Below are 16,163 nucleotides of genomic sequence, written 5' to 3' on the forward strand. Positions count from 1 at the left end.
AAACAAATATAACAAACATCAACCTACAACAACCAATGAATTATAGACATAACTTGGGACTGTTACCAGTATAAAAACATATTGTTGCAGTGAAAATTGAATTCTGAAGTAGGCAAAAAGTGGAGGTAGGGGTAGTACAGAATTTTAGTACAAGTTTAAACTCTCAACAAGTTCATGGCATATAAATGTTGAAAATATGCCGCACAGCCCTATGTTTTGACCTTTGAATAAAATAGTAGTGCATATCAGCTTTCCATTCTAGGATATAACTTTTTACGAAATTTCATAGTAAAAGTGGCACAGTTTTAGTCGCAAAGGGAGTTCCTATGGGAAATTGCATTGTCTATATTTACAGAAATGCAACCTATATTGGGTGAAAAAAGAAAACACAGAATTTCACCAAATCTTGTTTATCTCAGAGATTTTAATGAAATTAAATCAAATATGAAGTTTTATAAATATTTCATGACGATGGAGGAAATCCTGGGCCTTTACTATGATGACTCAGCATAAATTCACAGTTTACAGTATGCATAGTTTGCTTAAAGCCCTGAATGCAAAATAAATTCATAATATATGCATATTTGTAATTTAAATTGTTTAGAAGTGCTTATATTTACTCTTCGCAGTCATTGAAACTCGTAGATCCTTCCTGAATATTATTGGTGGGGTGTTTTTGTCCTGTTGATAACCCAAAAATGTGCTTTTTTGTGACCGCGACATAAAAAAATACAAGCTAGAAATACAAAAATACCTCAATAAAACTTACAATAGTTTGTTCTATCTTACATATGTACTAAATATTCCATATTGCTAGAAACAGCAGAATAATTTAGGAAATTTGAGGCCCCAGGGGCAAAAAACAGAGAAAAATGCCTACCCCCTGGGTCATAAAACATATAATTTAACTTAAATGCTATAATTTTATTATTTTAAAGGTCTTTTGTATAGAAAACAATAAATGTGCTTGAAAGTTATGCAAAAATCAGATGTTAGTCGTCATTTCTATAAAACTTTTAGTGAATTCGTACATCAGACTGGTATCTTCATACATACAACTTTTGCAAATACGGCTTTGATTAAACACTTCTTTTTCATATATTAGCTAAATTATGTAAAATATATGGTAAGAGATGATACTGTTGTGACAAGATTTCTAAACTGACCATTTGAGGTAGAAATTGTGAACTTTCATTGACAAATAGGCATACAGTAAGATGTGGACTGGAGACAGAGGCAGGATTGGATACTTTATATAATCTTGAATGATGGAATGATTAACTACTAAACATTACATTTATAGTATTCTGAAATGCTTTTAATTTGTTATCAGAATAGTTTCAAACAGGTTCTAGACATTTCATGTCAGAAAACATACATACATGTAGGGTAAGCTGTCAATAATTAAAGTCTTGTTTTCAAATTCTTTAAAAAATTGAAACAGGGGTGGGGGTATAAAATGTACTGTAAAAGAAAACTTAGAGTAATGCAGTGATTTCTTTTAGGCTATAATTCTGATAAATAAGTATTGTTGTGAGAAAAAGTGTTTTTAGAGAGTTTTCTATTTGAATAAATGTTAGTATAGGTTGCACTTTGTAAATACAGCTGTTTCTCAAACCACGTCTCTTTTGGGGAGATATATACTATTCACAGATAACTTGATTTATTTACGTACTGGTTCCCGGATATGATCTCTATGTTTCATCTCATAGAGACATAACTTGGGACTGTTACCAGTATCAAAACATATTGTTGCGGTGAAAATTGAATTCTGAAGTAGGCAAAAAGTGGAGGTAGAGGTAGTACAGAATTTTAGTATAAGTTTAAACTCTTAACAAGTTTAAGGCTTATAAATGTTAAAATATGCCGCACAGCCCTATGTTTTGACCTTTGAATAAAATAGTAGTGCATATCAGCTTTCCATTCTAGGATATAATTTTTTACGAAACTTCATAGTAAAAATGGCACAGTTTTAGTCGCAAAGGGAGTTCCTTTGGGAAATTGCATTGTCTATATTTACAGAAATGCAACCTGCAGTTATCAAAAGCTAGTTCAAAGCCAAAAACAACTAAGAAATAAATCATGTTCTCCCATACTAAAGTATTTCAGATAACAGATATCCATCATCAGTATGATAATGATGATATAAAATGAATCATATCAATCTATTCAGGTTTAACTAAGACAATCTTTAACGTTATAAAAATTAAAGACTGAATCAGCTTGTATAATTCTGAAATATCAAAGTTGAAGCAGGTTAAGTATTTACAACAGAAACTGCATAGGTATGAATCCCAAAAGAATAGTAATGTGCAATATGAGCTGGTAGAATTCTAAAATTTCACAGGTGACGAAAATTAAGTTATTATAACAGAGACTGTGTAGATATACATCTGCAATGAATAGCACTGTACGATTTGTTATCCGAAAAAATATTTATAGATACTTAAATTTATTTTTTTCCTTTTTAACCTGATTTCCAAAGGAAAATATTGGTTATTAATTTGGTGATGTATGGCGGATGGGCGGCTGCCAAACAGTGTCCCAGCAATAACTTGAAAACGTTTTGACGAAATCTTTTCAAATTTAGATATGTTGTTTCCTGTGACTAAATAAAGGTCATGTTCGATTTTCAAGATTTTAGCTTTTATCATTGTTGAGTTGTAGAACTTCAAGTAGCAAAAATGATACTTAGAGCGTTTTCTGTGTAATTACTTGAAAACACTTTGACGAAATCTTTTCAGATTTAGAAATGTTGTTTCCTGTGACTAAATGAAGATCGAGTTTGATTTTCAGAATTTTAGAATTTTATCGTTGTTGAGTTGTAGACCTTTAAGTAGTGAAAAGTGGTAATTAGATTGATTTTGCCTTTCCATTTCTGAACCCTACAAAAATTCATTTATTTTATTTTAATTGATCCTGTGTAGGGTCCAGATTTGCAAATATCATTTTCATACAGGAAAATCTGATTTGTGGTCAATCATACAGCCTCTAGTTTTAATATTGGTGTTGGTTGTACACTATTTAGGTGTGTATATGAATTATTTATTGTGTACAGACTCGTTACTCGTAACAATCCAGCACCCTCGTAAGAAGTATTGTTGACTAATATCTAGACGTTTTATATATAAAGATTTAAATATAATTCAAGAGTCTATCCTAAATTTAGGTAAATTAAATGGCCTTCCAAATACCGTTTCGATTCCTTACATCACTGAAGAGACATTAATTGTCGAAATCCGGATATGGTGTACTTATTTGTGCACCTTTTGTTTTTATGGTTTACCATCTTTTCCACAAGTTTATTGTTTTCTGTTTGGTATTAAATTAATAGTTAAGATCCATTTTGTTACATCTGGTGATCCGTTTATTTGGCAATCACCAATGGCAGTCAGCAGGGTTTAAGAACATCGGTTGTTTGACCTGCTAGTCAAATGCGTTTTGTTAAAATATACTTTTTCACTTTTTTGGTCTTTTGGAAAATGTTGTTTGTGCTGTATTTAGACCCCTCTACCAAGAAATTGTTTTGCATACACTGGTATAAAAATTGGGGTTTTCATCCAACGCAATCATAGGTTTGAACGTTGTTTTCAACTTAGACTTGTTCAGATTTAAATATATATATGTCTTTGCTGACATTAACATGCACAAAAGTCATTTTATCTATTGAAAAACGAAGTGATTATCTCTCTAAAGAACAGCAGTAATGTAGCTACATGCAGTAGTGCTATATCCAGTGTTTTTGGGGTCCACCACCATTCCTCAGTGGAACCATGTACCGACAAAGTTCTTTGTATCTTTGGTAGTCTGAAAAATTTATTAATTATGTTTATTGTTGAAGAAAGTTTCTTGCCCTCAACATTGTTTTGTTGTCTTGCCTTTGACAAATGCTGTAGGAGTTGTTGACATCTGAATGTTTATCCAGCAGTGGCAGGTACTTAAGCATTTATAACCCTTTTTGTTTGTCCATCTTGGTTAAGGATGATAGATTATACTTTTTATAGGATTGCAACCTTACTTTGATATATGGTAACAATTTTAGGCCAGCAGGGGCGGATCCAGGATTTTGGAAAGGGGGCGTAGTAATAAAATTTTTTGGACCTTTTTTTGGCTAAAAAACATAAAATAAGTGTAAAATGCATTTTATAGTTAAAGTGTAGGGGTTGGGCATTTTTGGTGCCGTATTCTCTCCACCAATTGTCTATTGTGAAATGATTGGATGGATCCAAAGCTATGTACTAATTAATATATTTGATGTGGGATTTGTCAGTAAAAAATGGACATGGAAAATTATCGTTTGTTGTATGGTTAGTTAGCATAACCTCACAGATTTCTTGTTGTAAACAAGATATACGGCTATTCAATGAAATTTACAATACGACCGACACGAAGAAAGACAAACAAGCAATTTTCATCCAAATGTTATGTTGAAATGTTTTACCCAACAAGGGAAGTGAGGGGTTCCAAATCAACCTAAGGCTACGAATTAGTCGGAAAGACAATGAAGTTGTGAATGACGGTCGACACATGGAGACATATAGGCCACACCCAGCAGGCAGGTTGCAGTCGGGCCTTGAAAAAGTATTCAGTATATCAGTTCGGCGAAACAGACATTCCGGTCAGATATGGGATTCACATGCAACCCCCCCCAAAAAAAAAATTACGCCCGTTTTTTATTCATCATGTTCATTTAATGCTAAATAATTCTGTTGAAAATATTTTTTTCTAATAGCAAAAAAGTGGACAAGATTATTGTTTTCAATCCAGATACGGCCAGAATTTTTGTTTAAGGCAAAAATCAGGGTCATAATTTTTTCTCTTAAAAATCTGACTGCCCCCTCAGATCAAATGGTCCGTACCTTAGACTTTAAATCTATATCTATAGCTAACTGACTGGGGATCACTATTCAGCAATGTTATTAATGGGCTGGGGCGTGTGGGGTTAAACATGTTTTCGTAGGTAAATAATATTGCTGTGGAACTTTTTTTTTCATGAGAGTGTAATAGAGTATTACTTTCTGTTGGGTGGAATTGTGAAATAGAATTCAATACGTTCTTGCTCAATACTTTGTCGCTTTGAAGGCGTCGTGCTTGTCATCCTCAGCCTAAGCAATGTGTTACTGTGATTTGAATTTCAAAATGACTGAGTGACGTTTTTTTCGACGGGTCAGCTCCACCGTAGAGAATCACATGACTTTGACATAATCAATAATATATTACACTAAATACGAGCGAAAAATATCTTTATAAGTAAAGAATTGTCGCATAAAAATTAAATACACGGGAAATGGCAAAGTTCACGAAGTCTAGTCTGATTAATCATTTTACAAAAAAAAAAAAAAGAAGTGCAAGCAAAGGGGGGGCGTACGCCCTCTACGCCCCCCTCTGGATCCGCCACTGGCCAGTATTTCTAATTTTAAATTCATAATTGAAAACAGTCTAAAACTAGTGCAGGAAAGGAGTTGGAGGCGGATTAAGGGGGTCCAAAACTAGTGCAGGAAAGGAGTCGGAGACTGATTTAAGGGGGGGGGGGATTTAGTGTCCCCCCTTTTATGGAGCTACATTAATGGTTAATGCAGATTTTTTACCTATTCCACTCCAAACTTTGTCTAGTTTAAGGGCCCCTGGGCCTCCATTTTTTTCAAAGTCCTGGATCCGCATCTGGGAGTTTAGAGGTTATAACTCTCAAACCTTGGTCGAAATGAGAACTAAAGTTTGATATAGGATCACTTAATAAGAAAGTCGATCCCTATTGATTTTGTCCACTATCAAAAGTCAAAGACATAATTACTAAAAAGAGACTTTGATAAGTGCAGACAAGAGATTTCCTAATAATAGCTCCAGACCTTTACAATACATAGGATAATGCAATGAAAATGGATATATGGTCACCGATAACTTATTTGTTTATTTACAGTAAAATATACATTAAAGGGGCATTAGCTGTTCACCAATTTGACTCAAATTCTCATATTTGATTTATAACATACAAAACGTATACACAAATTATAAAAAGTCTTAAATAAACAATTTACGATGCATGGACTCGATGATATGTATCAGTATTTAGTGTGTATTCTAGTCTAGATGACATCTAGATAACCATCTAGGTGACCTCAAAAGATTACCGACGGTTATATAACCCGATATAAACATAAATATAGAAATAAATAGATAGCGAACACATGCAATTGGATTTTTCTACGTCGGTTTGATTTCATATTATAGATTTTAAAAATATGTTGGTAATCGTTTTTACCTGTATAAGAATGAGGTTTTTGTCGATCGAATCAGTCAACCAAATGGTTTACCCTTGTTTCGCTTTCAATGTTGACATTCTTTTCCTTTTAATAGCTGAACACGCCTAGGTTATGCGTAACCCATCTTTAGCTAAGGGGTTAAATTGAAGGTCACACAAATACAGATTTGATGAGGTTAATTTATTAACTTGTAAGTCAATAATACATCGGGGATGTTTTTGATATAAATAAGGAGAGCTTATTTTGACAAATTTTGGCCAAACTGATTACTTATAACGAAATATTATTTCAGAATTCTGCTTTTATTAATACTTGAAACAAAATGAAATTGTATTTGAAATTTTTGTCTAAATCGTAGCTAATGCCTCGTTAAAGAGCTATGTAATTCATGTTTAAATTTGAAAAAAAAATGTTATCCAGAAAATATGTTTATATGGTTAATAGGCTGTGAAAATCCAGAAGTTCTAAAATCTGCATAAGTAATTTAATAATCAGTCTCTTGAGACTGGACATAAAGATGTTTAATTTAAAAAACAATATGAGTTTAAATTTGACCTGGTGAATCATTCCTTGGCCAGTCTTGACATCAGTCTTTTATATGCAGTATTATATGCATGTGCATTTTTGTAACTTTTTTGTACACTTACTATGATCTTGTATTATATTTTACTTTATTATGTTATCAGTCATCAAGAATCAACAATAATCGATGCAGTACAGGTATTATATTGTTTGTCATTATTCTACTCTTTGGGGCGTCTTTAATTGACAATAAAATTATGGTATTTACTGATAAAAGGGGATTCTCTTTTAATTTTAAGATCATTGCTTCCAACGTCAACTTGTTTTAACAGAATAAACCAACTAAGTATAGAAAGTTAGAAACATTTCTTTTTTTGGTTGTTCCTGCCAATCAATCAACATGGTGGCATGGTTCAAATTGAATGAAGGGTAAAATTAGAGAAAATGTGACGGGGGCAAATATGCTATGATGTCAAGGTCTACCTGCTCTCTATTATTTCCAAAATAATCAGACGACTCCTTATAGAAGTTATTGCCTTTAAGTGATAATTTTCCATTTAACAGTATTCATGGTTTTTCCAACATCTTGAAAACTTTTTTCGTAAGGAACTGAAAATAGCCAACTTCTTCTCCATCTTCATCTTCGTTGTGGTCTCCCCCTTCTTCTTCTTGCATGGTCACCACATTTACAAATATATTATACATTATATGTTAAATTCAGTTAATTATGTCAGAATGAAATAAAGAGAAAAAGAACTTGTATTTACGCATATATAGCAGGAGCGTAGCTACCTTCTTAATGAAGTGGAATCACAGACTATAGGGCGAGGGGTCTGGGCCCCCTAGAGCCCCCAGTAGGTCCAGGGGATCCCCTGGTAGGGGGCCAGGGGGGCGAAGCCCCCCCGGAAGCTCCGCATATATAGCGTTTCAAAACAATCACAACTGAAATAAAACTTGGACATTTTTGTTGTGGTTTTTTAGTCAACTATTTGTTTAACTTCGAGTCGAATGAAGACTTAACATTGTCGCTTGCGTTTTTTTGTACGTGAAAGCTTTTAAAATCACGGAATTTGTTCCATATGCTAGTATTTGTATTGAGCAAATTAGATTTAAAAAACACAATAAACATAAACACAATACTATATGTGGAGTTTCTGTTAGCATAAACATCATGGATACCAAATACATGGTGGACACATTCTCATATATTTTGCTTAACATATGTATTTAGATGTTTAAAAATTTTGTGGGTAAACTCTACAAGAGAGAGATGAGAATTTCGAATTTAACGTAGTTAGGAATATTCGAAGTTGAAATGAATGAACTTTTTCAGAGTAAATGGTACTTTGATCACGATCTTTTTCATGATCTGCGTTTTTAATTAGCCAGCTAATTAACAAATGCATATGCGTTCGACCAGTTGTATGGCAATATCTAGATGATAACAGTGAAGATACGTGTAATAAAAGTTTGGTGTATCTTTCGAACAAGAATCAGCAGTTTGGTGTCCTACTCGGACAGACAGTTCTTTTTAAAATTGAATGACCTAATAGTCCAGTAAAACGAGTTAGAATTAACAATTTATTTAAATGGTTTTACAATCAACCATTCGTATAGCCGGCCCATATAGAAACGACTTCGAATTATCGAATCTATATAAAAGATTTTTTTTGTAAAATAAATAAAAACGTAAAACATGTACTGGAAAATGTGTACTTTTTTTTTATAATAACAGCAGTTCCAACTTCTCATCTACTAGTATATGGAAACTATTGATTGATTGAATGGTTATTAATGTCCGGTAGCAAATATTACATGCACACAGGACGAGATACGTTGACGTGATGTGAAAATGAACTATTCGTGTTGTCAAGACCTACATATTTAGTCAATATTGAACTAGTTCACAAAGTAACAGTCATTATTCCCGGATCGATACGAGTTGAAGAGTCTTCATTCTAGTAAGATGGGTGCTTTGGGGCGAAGCGGAAAATAATAATTTTCAAGTTTTTTTGTTAACCCTACAGGGATTATGTTTTGTTTTGCACTCAACGCGAGTATACGGTATGGTTGAGGTACCAACAACTATTTAGAATATAGCAAAGTACTCTCGACCAATGAAATTGTAGAAGTTGATGCCTCTTAATTGTGAAGAATGAATGTAAATCATGTTCTTAGTAAGGGATTATCCTATTATTTGGGTCTATTTACAGTTCAAAACAAAGAGTTTCTATAAATGAGTTACAACTGCCCCGAAGCAAATTTATCAGATTGAAAGGTTTTATCACACAGTGATTGAAACTGATTAAAAGTTGAATTGTGAAACAAACAAAAATCTCAAAATAAGTTGAAGTTTACTGGTGCAGTAAAATTGGTACCGTGAATTTTATTAGGAAAATATTAATAACTTCAAATTAGTATAAAATTAAACATTATCAAAGCAATGCAAAAAAAAAAGAAAAAAAATCTTTCAGATAAAAAATAACCTAAATCTTTAGCTCTCCAAAACTTTGATTACTTGATCAGCGGTTGGGGAGAATAGTTATTTCCAATACAATTATTCCGATAAAAAACAGGAATTAAATTTTAAACATATTAAAAACTTTTAAGGGCATTATTTTTGAGCATTTCCCTGACATAATGAAACGGTATTTGATGTAAAAAGTCGAACCAAATTATTGGCTGTGAAATAAAATTTAGTTGTAACTCTAATGTATTAATTGATTTAAACTGTAAATAAAACAGGATAATTCCTCACTAAAATATTACATGATTTACATTCATACTCACAATCAGGAAACATACAATTCATTCTTCACAATTAAGAGGCATCCAATTCTACAATTTCATTGGTCGAGAGTACTTTGCTATATTCTAATTGCTTTTATTCTTTGTGTAGTTTTTAAAATGCATACATAGTGATCCGACATGAAATTAAAATATTAAATCATTTTGAAATGGATAGAACTTGTTGAAAAGACATTTATTAAACTATTTTTTGTTTATAAGTGTCCACTTGTATTAATAAAAATATGGCACTGGCTATGGTTACATGGAAATGTAACAATAATATAAAAATTATTGTTACATTGGAGACTAATTGCCGGAATGCAGGGTTGTGTAAGGAACCGATTAATTACGAATGTAACAATAATATTTGGGTCTACGGTTACATTGCGTTATTGTTACATTAAAGACTGCAATGTATGATAGATTTATTAAACTTAAACCTTCTATAGTTATGTTGCTTAATTCTTCGATATGTACTAGATAATATTAATAATAATAATATTATTCAGCGAATAAGTATTGATTGTTTTGTTGTTGTTAAAAATCATGACTACTACAGTTTAGTTCAATATAACTATTGATGAATACTTAAAGAACTTTTCAATAGAGCATGTACTGTCACGACTGATAAGATCACAAAATATCTGGACTCTGAAAATGAAAACACTGTTTCCATCAATTTCAATCTGTTGGCAAATGTCAACATTAATGGCTTTCACAATTGACTTGTATTTAAACAACCTAACATGCTTCCAAAAAAATATTGGACGAAAATGTAAACATCGCAAGAGTAACAAAATATTTTTCACCTGAAGCATGGCATTCAGACATTGAAAGTTTCTTAAACTTCATAAAGGGAAAATGCAGAATGGAATTGTACGGTATGCAATATAGAGCGTGCACATTGCCGTATCACTGGTTTGTGATGACTGCTTAGAGTGGTTTCAGCGATAATGCGTCGGACTAAAACATGCTCCAAAAACAACATACTGGATTTGTAGAAACTGTCATTGTAAATAAAAAATCAAAATAATTGTATGCAATATTGTAAATATCAAATAAAAGTTTTCAAGTTTTATTTTAATACATATTTATTACTATTCCAATCGTACATTGCAGTGCGTTAATGTAACAATAACGCTATGTAATTGTAGACCCAAATATTATTGTTACATTCGTAATTAATCGGTTCCTTACCCAACCCTGCATTCCGGCAATTAGTCTCCAATGTAACAATAATTTTTATTATTGTTACATTTCCATGTAACCGTAGCCAGTGCCTAAAAATATTTATGGTTTATCATTGTCAAGATCGGTGGAGAGGACTTACTATGTCATGTGTGGACTGGTTCCTCAAGTTTTATATGATTTTAAATCTCAAAAGTTAAAATGCATGAGAGTCATAGAGTTAACTGTGTAATTTATCGTATATCGCATTACTAAGCATCAAGTTATTCACTGACTTAAAATATGATAGAAACATATTGTTGTTAGAGTTTCTCATGACCAGTAGCAACTAGGCTATTGCAAAGTTTGTAGAAACTAATTAGTAGATTATATAGATATAGGAAGATGTGGTATGAGTGCCAACTCTCCATCCAAGTCACAATGTGTAAAAGTAAACCATTAAAGGTCATAGTACGGCCTTCAACACGGAGCCTTGGCTCACACCGAACAGCAAGCTATAAAGGGCCCCAAAAATGACTAATATGTAAAACGTGACCATTCAAACAGGAAACCCAACTGTCTAATCTATATAAAAAACGAGAAACACTTATGAACCACATCAACAAACGACAACCACTGAACATCAGGTTCCTGACTTAGGACAGGTGCAAACAAATGCAGCGGGTTTAAACGTTTTAATAGGCGCCAATCCTCACTCTACCTGAAACAATAGTGTAACATCACAACATAGAAAGACAGTCACACAATATAAAAAATCAATGGAAATGGCTTAACTTTTCTTTTTTTTAACACAGAAAGTTATCTCTCTCTTAAGATGCGAGGCACTTTATCAACCAAATAAGATATAGGTATGCGAATATTAGTGTACTAAAAGACTCAGTTTTAGTAGGGCTAGGTTCTCTTCAGATTTAATGACATGGTTGTACTTGAATAGATCTGGTTTTCCGTCATTGACTGTTTAATTCCCACAGAGACATATAATACAATTGTCTCTGATTCTACTGTGTTGAATATTTCTCACATTACTTAGCTATAGACTTTTGCAGGTAACATCTGTAATCCTTTGTAAATATATATATATATATATATACCAAGTCCACACTACGAATTTCACTCTACTTTGTAATCTTTTCACAATAAATATCCAGTCAACCTTTCATACTGTCTCTCAAATGGTTCCTAGTGTAATATTGGTTCACTTCGTCTAATGTCGTGCAGGGGCGGATCCAGGATTTTCGGTTAGGGGGGCGCAAACTTAAATATTCGCCGAGCGGAGCGGAGCGAGGCGAAAATTTGTTTGAGGTAAAATTATCGAAATATTCTTTATTAAGCTGAGGACAACCCATGCTTTGCAAATTTTAGGGGGGTGCACGCCCGCCACGCTCCCGCCTGAATCCGCCCCTGTCGTGGATTTATAGACCAGTCAATGTTAATATGTTCTATCATTGATTCCAACTATTGGAAATGGCCTGTTCCAATGTATTAACAGTAACTAAGTATTATTTCAGTGTAAACACTATCATCCCCTGCTTTCCGCCCTCTGTGTCTTGCCTTCGTGTCATAATGATGTTTACATTATATTTGTGCTCGTTCAAAGTTCTATCTGGAAATGTTGCATGTTACTTGTCTTCTATAATATTAAAATGTTGTCTTTGGAAATTTAAAATTTTACGATAACGAATTTTGAATTTGCAAAAACAGAAAGCATACCACTCTCTGGTGTCACCACAAGGCATGGTTGTTGGACCATAACTGTTCCTGCATGGCCTATATCAATGACATGCCAGAAACAGCAACTACATCAGAGACCAAATTATTTGCCGATGACAGCCTACTATCAACCAAGCAGGTAGTGACCTTCTTCAGAAAGACTTATACTGTGACATTATTGGAAAATTGGGAAAACAAATGGCGAATGAGTTTCAACGCTAAATAATGCCTTGTTATCAGAATATTACAGACAATCGACCGTGATATAAACAACTTACCAACTCCACGGTCATACACTGTAGATACAGTTGAAGGCAGACAATATCTAGGAGTAACAATCAGTAACCATCTAACCTAAAGGATAAATACACCGGCAATACAGTTGACAAAGGAGATAGAACATTAGAATTTATCCACAGAATTCTCAAAGGCTTCACAAATCGTCAGCCAACACGGTTGAGGGATTCAGAGCTGCCTTGAAGGCATGCTCTGAAGGGAACTTGGTAACATCAAGATGTAAAATATTGCGAACGTTTTTAAATATAAATAGCCACGAGAGAATTATCTGTGTTGCCCGACAAAGTTTTCGTGGGGAACCATGCACATTCAAATTCTGAACAAATTAGAAAAATAATATCCAATAGGCAGCTAGGAACACAGTTATTACAAATATCTTGTGTCCAATCCATCTTTTTCACACTAACCGTTACATATTGGATTGTAAATTGTAAAGAGTTGCGGAGACTTAACACTTAAACCTTCACTATAGAAGATGTTGAATCTAGTGTGTATTTAGAACTGTTGTGAGCATGAGCATTCAACATTTCTATAAGAAAGGCTGTCGTGACGGTCTGCAGAATGACTCAAACAGTGTCCTTTGTTTTGGATTCGGTATGGTACCGACTCCAGATATACCTTGTTGCAAAGAGAACAATTGTCAAAATAATCCAGCTCCCCCTATCAGATCTTTACAGTATTGGTCCGACCTACTGTCACCCTGTAAAACAATCAAAGATACCAGGAGGCTTATATTTTAGTACACCAACGTACTATTTTAAGCCTTATTTATCTTTTCATATAAACCGTTAAATCTAGGACTGTAAGTTGTGAAGAGTTGTAACGGTTCGTATATTTTGACTGGCATTTCACCTTTCGGAGCCATTTTTTTACTTTCATCACATGACTTAACAAATCTTAAGAAATAGCAAAATCTATCAGAAGAAGTTATAAATTTAAGATTGAAAGTGTAAAATGCATATTTTTTTACAAACTCTTATACATATTATAAACTTTGTACAGTACGCCTTTTCTATCAAATAAACCGCGATGTGGCAGTGAAAATACAGCTTACTGTTCGGTGTGAGCCAAGGCTCCGTGTTGAAGACCGTACTGTGACCTAAAATGGTTTACTTTTATAAATTTTGACTTGGATGGAGAGTTGTCTCATTAGCACTCATACCACATCTTCTTATATCTATTGATATATTTTTCTTCAAGTTTTAACGTTTTGCAAATGAAGTCACCATACTTATTTGTATTTCGCGACGTTTATATGTAAAAGGTCCAAATTGATGGTAACAGGTACTTGTAATAGCCTGTATAACCAACATATTTTATTGTAAAATATTTACTAGAATTACCCTGAGACATGATATATTGACTTATAATAGTCCCAGAATTACCAAAGTTCCATGGAAACAATCACCAATGCATTAAATAGAATATAATATCAACATTTCGTGTCGTATTTTAGGACTTAACGCACCCAAGATTGCCGATGGTCACATACAGACAAGCACATGCAATAGTATATTGACGATTTTTCTAGGTCTGTTTAATTTCATGTCTTCGATTAAACCAAAGATGAAGAACTGGGTCTTCCTTCACAGTTTTAGATACCTACATTACACAAGTGTTCTTACAAACAACGTTACATTGCTGGGTCTTCCTAGTGCTCCACGAAACCTCTTTCTAAATTATTAACATCAATTTTATTAGCAAATCTGGACTTCAAATTATGTTGTGAAACTACATCATCTAGAGGCGGCGTGATTCTGATGTGGATACTAAAAATTTCCAAAGATCTGTTAGAGTACACACAATCTAAGAATCCTGAATAGTATTAAAATATTTGACTTTTCTACACATTACACAAGTATTCCCCATCCACAACTGAAAGACAAATGGAGTTTGTCCTGCTTTGGTTCATAAAAAAAAATGGTCAACTTAGATACAAGTATCTTGTCTTAGGGAGGGATAAATCGTAATTTGTAAAAAAATCACTCTGATTAAAAAAAAAAATGTCTGAAACTCACATTATCAAGATGCTTGATTTCTTGATTGACAACATATTTGTTAAGTTTTGAGGACGTATTTGTCAACACACAATCGGCATTCCCATGGGAACCAACTATGCCCCTCTTCTTGCCGACTTGTTCCTTTATTCATATGAGGCTGACTTCATACAGAAGCTTCTTAGGAAGAATGAAAAAAAGCTAGCATTATCTTTTAACTGCATTCTCTGCTATATAGATGATGTCCTCTCACTAATTAAAATATTTCAAAGTTTAGTGACTATGTTGAACGCATCTATCCCATCGAACTTGAAATAATGGATACATTAGATACAGTTAAGTCTGCCTCATATCTTGACTTACATCTAGAAGTTGACAATGAGGGTCGGTTGAGAACAAAACTTTACGACAAAAGAGATGATTTCAGCTTCCTACTTGTGAACTTTCCATTTCTACGTAGGTAGCAATGTTCCATCAGCGCCTGTATATGGAGTATACATCTCCCAGTTAATACGATATTCCAGGGTTTGCGTTTCCTATCGTGATTTCTTTGAAGCTATTAAACCAAGAGTTCCAAGTGGTGAATTTGAAATCGTACCTTCGAAAATTTCACAGATGACGACGGATATGTTCTAATCGTCGTTACCACAATCCCGTCCTCCCTTTTCCCGAATGTGACTTAAGCCGGGGTCACACATTCACACATTTTTACTGCCGTCCTTGGTAGGAACATTCCCGATTAAAGTTCGTCGAAAGTCTGATCAAGACCCGATGAATCGCGGCTAGCAATTCAATTTTTAATTAAAATTTGTAAAAACGTTTATCTAATCACGACAAAAATCAGATATTATTCAGGAAGCGTCCAAATTCAGCCGTAACCAGCCGAATTTGTCCCGATTATCCCGTTCTCAATCATATTCTATTTCGATTTGTATCTTTCGCATGGTAAAAAAACGACCGAATACCGGTATGTCCCGACACCGTCCCGATTCTTCCGAAGGCGATCCGATAGAGATCAGACAGTGAACAGACAGTAAACCGATGCTGACGGAAGATATCCGTTAGAAAACCGTTCCATGTGATAGTCCCGTCCTATAGAAAAATTGCCATATTCAAGAGGATGAGGTACTACCGGAACGCAATCCCATCACAGTCTGCTGTACCGCATTGCAAGCGGCTTTGTCTGGACTCCGTCGTATCGTGTTCTGTAATTGTCGGGACTCCGACGTGGGTATTATTGCCGAATTTCGTATTAATAACGGGACTGTTCCGGAACAAAGACGGTTCGCATTCGACAAGATCTGGATGCAATCTGGACTCAATCGGTAAAAAAACAGAAATGACAAATTTCTCCAGATCATGCCCGTTCCACAGGACACTGTCCAGAAAACACAGGACA

The sequence above is a fragment of the Mytilus californianus genome, unplaced genomic scaffold (assembly GCF_021869535.1).
Source record: "Mytilus californianus isolate M0D057914Y unplaced genomic scaffold, xbMytCali1.0.p SCAF_2, whole genome shotgun sequence".
NCBI lineage: Eukaryota > Metazoa > Mollusca > Bivalvia > Mytilida > Mytilidae > Mytilus > Mytilus californianus.